Here is a 14,167-nt window from a genome sequence, read left to right on the forward strand (position 1 = left end):
TCTAACCTGTCCTTCCCAGTTAGTTAACTGGGACTTCCTACTGACACCTAACCAGGCCCCACTCCTGAAGCTTCTGCGACTTCCATCAGGAAAAAAGAAGCCAGGATTTGGCTAAGGCAGCAGGGAAATGATCTCTTTTGGGTTTTTGGATACAGGAGCAATACGCTTGATTTCACACAAATGTGCAGGACTCATAGTCCCCTCCTCTGTCTCTATCTGGGCACTGATTACCCTGAGCTCCAAAGATTCTGTACCCAGCATCTGCCTAGATCTTAAAAATAAGCTTTCCTGCATTTCTTTCTAGCACTCAGCTGTCCAATGCTGTTAATGAGATGAGATCTTCTTCCAAAATTGCACTCTACCCATGCCATTCAAAGCTCCTCCAGGCTAGAACTTCTCCTTGGTCCACTGCATCCTCTACCCACACTACACAGACTTCAGCTCACATCTACTCCAAGAGGTCAGCCCCATGGGGCAGGACCTTAGACACCTCTCAGTTGCTTCTCATCACCCTCTTATTAAAGTGGTCAAAGGGCCCGGTGAGATGGCTCAGTGGAATAAGCACTTGCCTGGCAAGCGCAGGGTCCCGAGTTCAATCCCCGGTTCCGCAAAAAAAAACAAAACAAAACAACAACAAAATAAATAAAGGACAATAACTTAGTTTTAAAAAACACATTAAAGTGGTCAAAGACTCTGTCTCCTTCCCTAACATTCACATCAGCCCCTTAACACAAAGCTGTACAGGGACTTCAACAATATGCAGTTCAGGCTGGTCTTAAGCATGATTTTATAGCCCCCAGGCTTGTCTCCAACTCACAGCAATCCTCCTGTCTCATCCTTGTGAGCGCTGGGATTACAGGCATGTGCTACCTACCATGCTTGCTTTGTAGGTCTTTACCTCAAAGATTTTTTTTTCATTTTAATGGTTAAATAATATTCTTTTTTATTTTACAGAAAAAATAAATCATAAAAACAATAGTATGAAAGTTCAAAACAAAGCATGCACACTCTTCGTAAGTGAAAGGAAGTCTCCGGAGGTGGAGAGATTTGGGAGAGGAAGCATTCAGGAGCAGGGCAAGGGTGCTAGTGCACAGCCGTGGCCAGGTGGGGGATGGGTCGCTTGAGCCCAGCTCTCAGCTGGCTCCAGTCTTCACTGCTTACCTCGCCTGTCACCACGGCCATCTATAAGCTGCTGCTTCTCTGTCCATTGGAAGCTGGAAAACAGCTGGAGTGATGCTGTCTTCAGTCCAGCGGGCCATGGGGAGGCGAAATGTGGTGGTCAGCACATCCAGGTCCTGGTGGGCAGGATGCAGGCTGAGGTGTGGGGGCCCTGCGTGTGCCTCCAAGGAGGCCTGGCTCAAGTCGAGGATTTCTAGAGGGCAGCCTGGGAGATGACTTCCTGTGAGATCAACTCACTGGTGCTGAGGGGGCTCACCCAGTGAGGAGTGGACTTGCCCAGGGCCACCCCAGGTGCCTGCCAGGAAAATCTCCCCTTGTAGTTTGAGCTTCACCAGCTCCCACCCACATGGAGCCCCCCTGGCACCAGCCTTTTCAAGGTCTCCCCAGGTTCCCCAAGAGCAGTGGGAAGCCTTCTCAGGAAGCTGCTGCGGACCCCGTGAAGGCTCAGGCCATGTGCACAGTCATCCCGGGTCTTGGAGGAAGCGACCCTGAGAAACGTTTGTGCTCCTGGAGGTCTCCACAGATGAGCAGGGAGCCGCAAAAGCAGCCTCCAAAATGCATCTGTGGTTGAAATGGACCAGTGCATGGCTGATGGGGTCGGTGCTCTTTGCAGCCCCACCTGGTGGACGCAGCTCACTCCCCTCCTTGCCAACCCCCTCCACCGCCTTTTATGGTTGGGAAGAGGGAGAGGTGGAAAATGACTTGCACGAGGTCCTATCTACTTCTTTCTCATCTGTGTTCCTGCTCTTTCTGGGCGGAGTAGCAGGTAGGTGTGAGGAGTTGGTGGGGGCTGGGCAGGGACAGAGGCTGGGCGGAGGGTGGAGGTGGCTGAGACATTAATACCCGCAAGTGCTACTGTTGCATCCTGCGGTGGTTCTAGTTTCAGTTTTTTGAGGAATCTTCATATTGTTTTCTACAAAAACTGCCAATTTAAATTTACCAAGAGTGTATAAGTGTTTTCTGCATTTTTTATTAGTGCCTGTATGTTGTATATGGGTTTAATATAGCTGCCTACATATACTTGTGTAATTCTCTCAGTACCTAGTATCTCCTATCCCCTCCTCTTTTGTGATACTCCCCCATCTACTTTTGTATCATCTTTTTATTTTTATTTTAAGTTTTAGTACAGGGTCTCTAGGGTCTCACTACACCGATCCAACTCGTGGTGATCCTCCTGTTTTCAGCCTCCCAAATGCTCTTCTTTTTTTCTTTTTCTTTTTCTTTCTTTCTTTTTATAGTTTGGGAGGGCTTAGAGCTGACTTTGTAGCACCATTTAGCTTTGAATTCACTGCCTCCACCTCATAAATCCTGGGATTACAGGCATGTACCAAGGCACACAGCACTCGCTTGTCTTTCCATTTATTGTTTTATTTATGTTTTAGAGAGAATAAACAATAATAGCTACGACATTAGAAAGGAGGCACAGGGGCTGGTGAGGTGGCTCAGTGGTCTAAAGCACCTACTTAGAAGCTCAGCAAAGCAAAGGACCGCGGTTCAATCCCCCAGCGCCACATGCCAGCCAGCCCCGCCCCCTGGTGGGCTGAGCTGGCCACACACACACACACACACACACATAAATAAAATTTTAAAAATAAATAAAAATAGAAAGGAGGCACAATTTCAAAAAAGATAAAATACATATTCACCAGGGGTAGTCACGCTGCACACTGTTGTCGCCGTGTAGTTGAGCAGATTACCAGATGTAAGCACAAATTGGTCAAAGTACAAATTTTAAGCTTTAACTGCTAACTTCAAAAACATCACTGAGCTCTAGTAGCGCAGGCTGGGCCGCGCATATTGACGCATGCGTTTTACCCTTCCTTTGCCCTTTCTTTTCTCCTTTCCCCCATCGCAATTGCTCATTCCTTTTGCTCGGTTTCCCTCTCTTTTTCTGTCCCTGCTGCCCATTTCAGATTTCACTCCTCCAGGTTCCCACATTAGGGAGGCACCAAGTGTAGAACGTTTACCGTGAGGGTCCGTTTTACGTCACGTATGAATATAGCTTCTACTTGCCCCCGTTTACCTTGACCTACAAAATCCTCACGTGTATCTTTCTTCATCTCAATGGCATTAATTTCTGCTCACATCTTTACAATTTCCTCCCTTCTCTGTGCTTTGGGAGTGACTTGCCCGGCTGGTTCTAGAAGAGTGGGGTGCAGCATTAGGACTTTTTTTTGTTCTTATTCTGCTTTCCTAGTGTGAGACTTCGCTGCTGTAAGTTGCCCTCTGAGAACTGCTTTCATTGCGTCCCACAAATTCTGGTAAGCTGTGTTGGACTTTATGTTGGCCCCCTGAAGCCCTCTTCACCACCAGAGCCTTGGATTCCTCTAGGGTGCCTTTCAGCCCATCGTTGGCCCCTTTCCTATTCCCCATCGCATTTGCCTGGTCCCATGGCCTCCTCACCACGTCAGACCTAACCCAGCCTGACTCTTGCTCTTCCTCAGTGGGATTCATCCTCATGCCCCGCGGGGTCCATCTCGCAGAACTGCTGTCCACCGAACCACCTTCTCCTTACATCCTTACACACTTACCCCCCACCCCCACCTCACAGCTTCCAGCAATCCCACTTCTTGCTCCCTCAGGCTATGCTTCTCAGGGTTCACCCAGGGTCAGGTCCCCTGAGAGCCTTGTGAAGCTCCAGCTTTGCAGAAGTTGAATCCCAGGGAAGTAACCGTATTCCCTGTTTCCAGAGGGTGCCCTCCTTCCCGGCAGGCGCCCCTCACAGACAGAGAACGACAGCTCCCGTTTCCTCAATCCTGATGGCAGCAAGCCTTTGGAAATGCTAGTCGCCAGATTAGTGGACCTGCAGATGTGTAACAACTCTAAAGAAGGGACAAGACGTGCCCTGTGATTTCTGTCCTGGTCAAAAAGCAGGACCTTGTCCCTCCATAACCATTCTGAGAAGGAAAAAAAAAAGAATCAGCGGAGCATCTTTCTGTTTCACAAGAGCTCTTTTAGTCTAGGGTCTTGGGTACACCCAGTGACAGAAAGGGACCCGGCTTTTCAGGGGCCCCCAGTGGAGCACAGGGAATCCTTGGTGGATGAGATCCCAGTGCCTGGTGCCTCCTCATAGTTTTCTCTCATAATCTGCAATGGGCACAGGAATGACACCCAGGCACCCATGTAAGCTGATGTAGCACACAGCATGTTCCCACCCTGTGCTTGGTTCACCAAGAGGTCCAGACCCAAACTTAGACCCCAAATGTGCCTTCAGGTAGCCCCCATATGTGGCAGAAACAGACCCAGTGGCTTGCTGCTTCTCTCCCGTGGTGCCCTGTCATTCACCACTTGGGAGTTTTTGGTTGCCACAAATCAGAAGGGAAAGCAACACCTCTTTCGCCTATTAGTCAACATCTACAGCACAAATCTTTGAAGGAGTCAGAAGAAAATAGAGTACTACCTCCTGTGTTCAGAAAGTATCAGAAAGGCTTTACCCAACCTGCTGGCAAACAGGTGGGCAGCCAGGAAAACAAGTCCGTTTTCAAGCTCCCAGTGGATGTTCTCTTCTCTAAGCACAAGGAACAAGTGGCGCAATACCTTCATAGAAGACACACATCAGCTGCCCCCTCAGGTCACCTATCATTGCACAGGGAAAGAGATACTGAGATAAGGCAGATCAGAGACAGCTGTGGGCTTTAGCAAATCTGTTTTCAGAGAAGGGAAACCAGGCCATAGAAAACCACAGGTGAGGGCACCCAGAAACCAGGTTGGAAATAAACAAGTAGTGACCAGGGCAAGGCTTGAGCCACCTGTCCCAGGGCCTGCAAAACTCCACAGTGAATGCTGAAGAGGTAGCAAAGGAAGGGGATAGGGCTCTCCAGAAGTTATTTGGCCAGCAATCCAGGCCTCAAGAGGCTAAAAGGCCAGGTGCAGTCTAACCAAGAGGGAAGTTTGAGCATGTTAGGGGCAGAATCCCTAAGGTGGTTAATCATTCATGATGCCTGCTAACCTCCTGGAATCACAAAGCCTCCATGGAAACTGGGAAGAAACCCTTGTGAAGGGTTCACAGCTTGGCAGGAACCCTCAGAAGGTGTCCCTCCTAGATCCTGGGACTCAATAGGTGCTGGAAGCACATATGAAAAGGTTCTGGGTCAGGCGCAGGTGGGGTTCAGCCCTGCAGGTCATCAAGGTCATGTGTAACTTCAAATTAAACCTCACACGAGCCCCCTTGCTTCCACAGCCTGCCCTGAAGTCCTCAGCCTCAGACATCACCAAGGCTGATTCCACCTGCCAGAATATCAGTTTCCAAGGGGAACCATCACAGAAAATTCCAGGAGAGAAGGTCAGTGCCACTATTTCAAGTGATGTTTCTCAAAACACAGAATCCTCTCCCAGGGAGTGCACTCAGTGAATAAAGACTCAATAAGGTAACAAGGGTGGGCTCTCAGCGGCTGCCCCAACTGGACCAGTGAGCAGCCTGACTCATATGGCCCACATGCAGTGCACTGAGGGCAGAGCCTGGTGGTATCCTCATACTGTCCCAAGGCCAGGGAGAGGTGGCCTCGGTCCAAGTCCAATCCCAGGATGGGCAGTCTGAGCCCCAGGAGAGAGGAGTTGTGGTCTCCAGAGGCCTTGCCCTCCAGGTGTCCATAGGGGAGGTGAATGCAGGATCTCCACTCTCAGGAGTGAGAGACTTCAAGGAGATGGTGGAGACTGAGAAGAAGAAGCTCTGTGGACCCTGATCAAGGGAGCTGGGGTGATGTCAAGCTCCCCAAATCTTAGTTTGAATCTGAGAAGTTACACGTGTCTGGGACTGTCTCAGTTACTCTTCTCTCATTGCTGGGACAAAATACCCAACACTCATAATGAGGGAAGGAAAGGTGTATTCAGCTCACAGTTGTTGGAGGTTTCAGTCCATACTCAGCTGGCTCCAAGGCACAGGGGCATATGGCAGAGGGCAGCAGCTCATGGCGATGGCAAAAAGCAGAGAGCGAAGGGAGAAGTAACAGCAACAATGGCAACAGAGCGCAAGTCTGTCTGTCTGTCTGTCTTATGTTACATTCAGACTATCCGCCCCAGGCTGGGTGTAGTACTCACACCCATAATCCCAGTAGTACTCAGACCCATGATCCCAGCCTTGGATCATGAATTAATCACAAACTGTAGAACTGCACCTCAATGACTGCATGAGGCTTTAGGGGAGACAAATACACACAAACCATAACAAGGACCCAGTGAAATCCTTCCAACATCCAGAACTTTGCATTGCAGGAGCCATGACCCTGCTGCTTGGGTCCATGGGCAGAAACCTAACCCAAGACTCAAGATCCAGCCAGTGGGGTCTTCCTGCAGCACTCTGCCACCAGTGAGGTCCTTCCACAATGATGCTCAGGAGAAGCAGAGTGGGATTTGGGGGCCAACGCTGCTGAGATTTCGAGAGGGTTCTCCACATTCTGCTGTGCAAGCCACTTCCCCTGGCTGTGCCATACCCTTTCTGAGATGGTCAACCAACTGCCCTGCACAGAAAGCTCCAGAAGAGCCCGGAGGTCAGTGGGCATAGAGGCGCCTTGTCCCCTCTGTGACTCCTATCACGTGGTCTACTTACATAGCTTTGGACAGTGATGTGTGTGCTCCACAGCTGATTTTCTACGTTTTCCCACAAGAGACATTCACTTCAGCCTCCAGAGGAACACCAGTCCTGTCACTGCTCCACTAAAGCCCTTCTGGCCACAGATTTCCACCTCTCAGAGACTTCTGAGAGGAAGGAGAGGGCATGTGTGACCTGGCTTCACATGGGCCTAGGTAAGAAAGTTATTACTTCTTTCTGTGTCTGCTCCCTACCGAGGGCCCCGATGTTGAGTTGAGGGTTCTGGGCTGGGAAGAGGGAGAGGCCACACAGGTGCAGTGGACTGTGAGTGGAGTTTGGGGTGTAAGGACTTGGAGGTCACAGCATGGGGCACCGCAGAAGCGTGGACCGCCTTTGGGCTGCCCGGTGGTCTCCAGGCCCCATTATGTCCAGGCTGCAGCTGGGCCGTTTCTGTCTTCTTTAGCCACCAAGGGAGTCTCCTGCATGATAGCAGAATTTACCAGCTTGTGAGAGATGACCCTGATGACATTGCAGCCAGTATCTGCCAGGGCTCACAGACCAAGGAGGCAGCCTTCAGAGGACAGTTTAGTCACTGGCTCATGCTCACTGCATTCCCAGGCTCCTTCCACTGAGCACCTGTCACCCGTGACCTCAACCCTATCACCAGGTCTGAAGACCTTCTCCGTACCTCTTGGGTCACAGGCATCTCTGAGGGCCTCTTCACCACCAGAGCCTTCTATTCCTCTAGGATCCCTTTCAGCCCTGTCCCTGGTTCCTTTCCTATTCCCCATCCCTTCCTTCGGATCCAACGGCCTCCCCACCACCTCAGCCTGACCCCAGATGGCTCTTCCTAAGCAGGAGTCAACAAAATGCCCACAGGACCCTCCCTCAGAACTGCTCCCCGCCTAGAACCTGTCTTGCCTTCTCCTGTCCCAGCAATCCCACTTCTTGCTCCCTCCAGCTACGCGTCTCAGGGTTCTCCCAAGGTCAGGTCCTCCTGAGAGCCTTGTGAGGCTCCAGCTTTGCAGAAGTTGAATCCCAGGGAAGTAACTGTATTCCCTGTTTCCAGAGGGCGCCCTCCTTCCTGGCAGGCGCCCCTCACAGACAGAGAACGACAGCTCCCATTTCCTCAATCCTGATGGCCGCAAGCCTCTGGAAACGCTAAAGACTGGGGGACCTGCAGGTGTATAAGAACTCTAAAGAAGGGACAAGATGTGCCCTGTGTTCTCTGGGGAACATGGTCACATCCCTGGTCAAAAAGCAGGACCTTATCCCTCCATAACTATTCTGAGAAAGAAAAAAAAAGGATCAGCAGAGCATTTTTCTGTTTCACAAGAGCTCTTTCAGTCTAGGGTCTTGGGTACGTCTGGTAACAACAGAAAGGGATCCAGCTATTTTGGGGTCTCCAGTAGAGCACAGTAAGTCCCTGGTGGATGATATCCCAGTGCCTGGTGCCTCCTCACAGTTTTCTCCCATAATCTGCAATGGGCACAGGAATGACACCCAGGCACCCATGTAAGCTGATGTAGCACACAGCATGTTTCCACCCTGTGCTTGGTTCACCAAGAGGTCCAGACCCAAACTTAGACCCCAAATGTGCCTTCAGGCCAGCCCCCACATGTGGCAGAAACAGACCAAGTGGCTTGCTGCTTCTCTCTCGTAGTGCGCTGCCATTCACCACCAGTTGAAGCCTGGGAGATTTCAGTTCACACAAATCAGAATGTAAAGCCACAGCCTGTTTCGCCTACTAGTCAACATCTACAGCACAAATCTTTGAAGGAATCAGAAGAAAATAGAGTACTACCTCTTGTGTTCAGAAAGTATCAGAAAGGCTTTACCCAACCAGCTGGCAAACAGGTGGGCAGCCAGGAAAGCAAGTCCGTTTAGAAGCTCCCAGTGGATGTTCTCTTCTCCAAGCACAAGGAACAAGTGGTGTGACACCTTCATAAAAGACAACGCATCGGCTGCCCTCCCAGGTCACCTATCCCTGCACAGGGAAGGAGACACTGAGATAAGGCAGGTCAGAGACAGCTGTGGGCTTTAGCAAATCTCTGTGTTTTCAGAAAAGGGCAGCCAGGCCATAGAAAACCCCAGGCCAGGCCACCCAGAAATATCCCAGGTCTCCCAGAATATCCATTTCCCAGAGGAAACGTCACAGAAACTTCCAGGACACAAGGTCAATGCTATTATTTCAGCCTGATTCCTCAGCCCCTCATGCAGCGCACTGAGGGCGGAGCCTGGTGGTGTCCTCGTACTGTCCCACGGCCAATGGAGAGGGGGCCTCGGTCCAAGTCCAGTCCCAGGATGGGCAGGTCTGAGCCCCAGGAGAGAGGAGTTGTGGTCTCCACAGGCCCGGCCCTCTACCTGTCAGTGGGGCAGTGGATGCAGGATCTCCATTCTCAGGGGTCGGAGACATCAAGGAAATGATGGAGACTCAGGAGAAGAAGCCCTACGGACCCTGATCAAGGGAACCTGGGTGATGTCAAGCTCCCCAAATCTTCATGTGAGTCAGAAAGTTACCTGTGTCTGGAACTCAATGAAATCCTCCCTGCACCCAGAATATCTGCTTAGCAGGAGTAAGAATACTCATGCTTGGGTGTCCACGGGCAGACCGCAACCACACGTCTCAAGATCCAGCCTCTTGGTTTGGCCTGCAAGTGTTGGCAATAGCGACATCCTTGAATGTGCTTCATTGATACCCTTCACTGCTCACAGCCAGGCTCTTCCCTACACCTCAGGAGCATCAGCTGATATAGCACATCACTTGCTGGATAGATACTCAAACTCTTAATGAGGGACAAGATGAGCCAGGAACAAAAGGAGCCCAGAGTGCCCAAAACCTTGCACCTAAGGGTCAGCAAGAACAAAATGTTCCGCCCAAGAAGAGAGAAACATTGAGAGGCCCAAGCCATGAGGGAAAGGAAGAACGATTTGTAGGATGGAAGGGCGTTGGAGGGCTGGTTTCCCCTTCTCAGGCAAGGGAAGGAAGAGACACCATGGGGAGGAAGCGCCTCTGCTCCTGTCAGAGAAGAAACCAGCACCTTGCGAAAGCACCACTGAGCACACAGTAAGGAACCTTCTGCAGCGCACGCTGCTCAGTGAACGCAGAGGTGAGGCACGGTTTCTGAAGCAAGCCACGCCCTCAGCAGCCACTACCCAAAGTCCAAGGTCAGGCTCAAGCGGCAGACCCTTCATGGACGTGAGTACACTGAAGCACAGGTGCTCGTGGCCACTGCTGGACAGATCCCGGGAGAGCAATTCGTGCCACACAATGCGTTTTCATCCTCAACGGGAACACTTGGGGAGAGGTTTTCCCACCACAGCTCTTCCCTACCACAGCAGGAGAGAATGATGAGCACCGCGGCCTGTGGCAAAAGGCCAGGCTCAAGCACAATAACCATCCTGTGCATGGAAATTTGAACACAGACAGGGCAACGAATCCTGCTTTCCCACACTGGGACCTTGGGTCCCTAACCGGTCAGCTCCACAGAAGGCCCATGGAGGCCAGAGTGCATTCCCCAGTCAGCCATACAGGGCTTCTCACTACCCTGGGGGAAATCCTAGCTGAGCAGACCAATTCTGTCTCTCACAAGCAGGTCTAGTGTGAGTAAGGGCAGGGTTTCTCTCCTCAGACACGCTTCCCAGTGGAAGATCTGTTCTCATCACAGGAAGTGGCTTCTGTCTGTGCTGTGCTGCGGCCTGGGAAGGTGTGTTGGGTTTGCCTTGGAGCAGCTCCAAGCTGTGACTTAGCCTCATCACCTGCTGTCTCCAAGCTGCATTTCTTGACCCCGCTGTGAGGCACCTCAGTTTACCACTTCCTCCTGGAGGACTCCAGCATGGCCAGAAAATACTGGCTGCATTACTCAAGATCCCAGTGGGGGCAGGAGGAGCCACTTGGTCTCTGGGTGTGCACTGTTAAGAGCAAAGCTAGGGATAGTGAAATTTAACACAATTTTCTTGAACTAATAAAAGGTTTTGGTAACAGGCAGTGCTTTTGGCTAAAAGTGGTTTCTGTCACTCCCCCCCCCCCGTATTTAGGACAGGGTCTACAGGGTCTCGCTACATAGATGGGACTTGTAGTGATTCTCCTATTTTCAGCCTCCCAAGAGCTGGGATTACAGGCATGCGCCACCACGCCCAGTCTCAACTGCCATCTCAACATGCTCTGGGGGGAGAGGGAGGAGATATGGCAGGCCAAGGATCGAACTCCCAGCCCCTGCACTCTGCCTAAGCAGGCGCTTTAGTCTGCGGAACTATCAGGCTGGCCTCTGCCACTTTCTGAAGCAGCTCTTGAGAAGTTTGCCTTCAGTGTCCCCATAAGGCACACAGTGAAGGCTGCTGCCTACTGCCTCTACACGGAGGATGGCCTCGTAACAGCATGGCGGTGTGTCTTCGTCAACCTTATTAACCACGTTTGGCTCTACGTGACTGACAGTTCTTTCTCAATGTCAAACCTCCTCTGAGAAGTTAATGTTTTTGCCTCCACTCTAGGCCCGAAGCAGCCACAACAGGACAGTTGAAAACAGTCATGACATAGTCCTGAAAGAAACCTTCCAGAGGTAGCCAGAATGATGGGGAAAGTATGATTAAACAAGGGAAACTTTTTAGGAGATAACTTTTTATGGTAATAATTTTTAAAAATATAAACATTTACTGTATTTTAATCATAATTCATAAAAGCTTAGTATTTATTGAATAAATGAGCTGATGAAGCAATATGAGAAATGTATATACAATACTGAGAAAAAGGCACAGTCACACAACTACATCGCACTTTTCAGTGTGAGTTACTCAACGCAACAACAAGAATCCCTCTGTATCTCCGGGTTGTGTGTCCAAGGTCCAAGGATTCAACCTGCAACGCAGCCCAAACTTTGAAACAGCGCTGCCTGTCATGGGTGCATGCTGACATTACCTTGTAACTATTCCCTTTGTGCTACAATGTAGCACACATGTGATACAGAATAAGTACTGAGATGCTGTCAGCATTCATGTGGGTGTTGTAAGTGTTCTAGAGAAGAGAGGGCTATGCAGAGCTTATGGGGAAGTACACGTCATTACGTCATTACGTGTAAGGGTGGTGGACATCTGATGGCCCTGTACAAACTGAAAGGAAGGCAAAATTGTGAGCTTCTATGGTGTGATGGTGCCGCCTGCCAAGGTGTACTAGGACTGCTATCTCTGTTGACCTTTCACGCTTTCCGTACATGTGCTTCTGAAGGAGCACTCTCCGTTGACCTTTTCACAACCGTCATAATTTAAAAGGCTACACTAGCACCGGAAATAAGTTTCAGGCAAATGTGGAGAAAGAACAGATTTGCAATGTTAAACAGAACCCGTTTGACTAGGTAAGATGAACTGGGGTAGTCATTCAGGAAAACATCTTTGTGAGGCTGGAGTTAGCACTATGTGCTAAGCACCTGCCTGACAAGAGCAAGGACCTGAATTCAATCCCTGGTACTGCATGCTGTGTCATGCTGGCCACTGAAACCGGGCGTGGTAGCACATGCCGGTAATCCCAGTACTGAAGAGCCTGGGACAGGAAAATCACTACGAGTCCCAGAATTGTATAGTGAGACCCTGTATCAAAAAAATAATAATTTTAGAAGAAGATATTTTTAAAACAAGTTCAAAGATTCAGGTCACAAATCATGTCACCTTACCTAAACAACAATTTAACCACATTCCCTGGATCTGCTGTAGCCCTAGAAGAAGCTCAGATTATAATAAAGGGTGTGCAGCAGCCCAATAGAACATGAAAAGTAAGCTGGCCACATAGAAAAGCACAGAAATCATTTCCTCTGTGTTGACTCTTTCCACTGCTTGGCACAGCTCGATGTCAAGTGGGGTACCCTCAGGTGCCACCTCCCCCTATACGTGAAAAGGAAGGTGCAGCAGATGGCCAGCAGCCTTCAGCACAGACTTCAGCAGTCCGCATCATCAGGGATGCCTGCAGCTGTTCCCATCGGAGATCTCTGTGGTGTGGCCAAGCTTGACCCCTTCTGAAGAGCTGCCCAGGCTCCATCTCCTAGGATCCCTCCAACCCAGGACAGAGCCACAGCACCACCCTGGAGCTGCAGCCTCCACTGTGCTCCCCCCAGAGCCAGAGCTGCTGTGTATCTGCCTGGTATGATAAGGTTGATCCCCACTGATGTTGCTCAGTGATGTGTCCAGAAGGTGACTACTATTTGAGATGTGTAGACATGAGGCAGAGCTCCAGGGAAATGTGGCTACAAGACAAGGTCTCTTTCTCTCTCTTCGACTCTCTCTCTCTCACAGAGAGAGAGAGAGAGAGAGAGAGAGAGAGAGAGAGAATGAGAGAGAGAGAGAGAGTCCCATGTTCCCACCAGCACCCAGCCTGGCTCTTTCTCAGCAGGATTCACCACCACTCCCCGGGGGCCCACCCCCAGAAATTCTCTCCACCCAACAACCCCCCCAGCCCCGTTTCCTTCCCCTGACCCCTAATTTAAAATCTTAAGGTATGGGCTGGGGAGATGGCTCAGTGGAAAAAGTGCTTCCCTGGCAAGCGCAAGGACCTGAGTTCAATCCGTGGTTCTGCCAAAAAATAAAGTCTTAAGGTATTGTCCACCCCAGTTAAAAGGTAACATCTTCATTCTTCTCCTGCTTTCTCCTGGTGCCGAGATAATTTACTGTTCAAAGGTACTCAAAAGTCTCTTGTTCAAGTAGCTGCAATGAACAGATAAAATCCAACTTAAAGATGAAAAAGTGTGCCAGGAATTTTATAAAACCCAAGTGGCTAGTAACGTGTTACAAGAGTATAACATGAAAAAGGACAAAAGAATTCTACACGGGGAGGTGTCGATATGTCGAAAATTTTGTGAAAGATGAAGCTTGTAAGGAGAGTGTTTGCTTGGCTATTCGGTTTCTCTTGTTGGTTCAGGTGGGACCTAAGGTCTGTTCCTTTTTATTTTTATTTTATTTTATTTTTTTAAATATTTATTTATTTATGTGTGTGTGTGTGGCTAGTTCAGCCCACCAGGGGGCAGGGCTGGCTGGCATGTGGTGCTGGGGGATTGAACCGCGGTCCCTGTGCTTTGTTAAGCTTGTTCTAAGTAGGTGCTTTAGACCACTGAGCCATCTCACCAGCCCCGGTCTGCTCCTTTTAAAACATGTTGCTCAGATCTGGCTGAAAGGAGCTGTGCCACTAGGTCAAAATTGCGAATTACTTTCCCTTCATCGTGGGAGCAGGTAGACCAGCAACTGGAACAATCAGCAACGAAGTGGGGGCACTTAAAATCGTGGAACCTGTCAGAAACAAAATCAACTCACCAGCGTCAACTCTACCAAAAGTTAGAGGTGAGAGGCTATCTAAAGAAGGATTGTTTCTGCATAAATGCCTGACGCAACTCTCCCCAGGAATATATATTGAGCCCTGGCTTTTGCATCCTTCATGGGAAAACTGGCTACTAATGATTATTCTTGAATATTTTGCTTTGATTC

The 14,167-nt window shown here is 49.9% G+C and overlaps 1 long non-coding RNA gene across 1 annotated transcript; it reads left to right on the plus strand.

Moving 5' to 3' along the window:
* Positions 1-5,376: 5,376 nt before the first annotated feature.
* Positions 5,377-10,575, plus strand: LOC111816151. Its single transcript, XR_002820634.1, has 3 exons — positions 5,377-5,461; positions 6,391-6,921; positions 10,375-10,575. It is a non-coding gene; the product is annotated as an uncharacterized LOC111816151 (long non-coding RNA).
* The last annotated feature ends 3,592 nt before the right edge of the window (positions 10,576-14,167 follow it).

This window comes from Octodon degus, unplaced genomic scaffold, assembly GCF_000260255.1.
Source record: "Octodon degus isolate 3935 unplaced genomic scaffold, OctDeg1.0 scaffold00027, whole genome shotgun sequence".
NCBI classification, from domain to species: Eukaryota; Metazoa; Chordata; class Mammalia; order Rodentia; family Octodontidae; genus Octodon; species Octodon degus.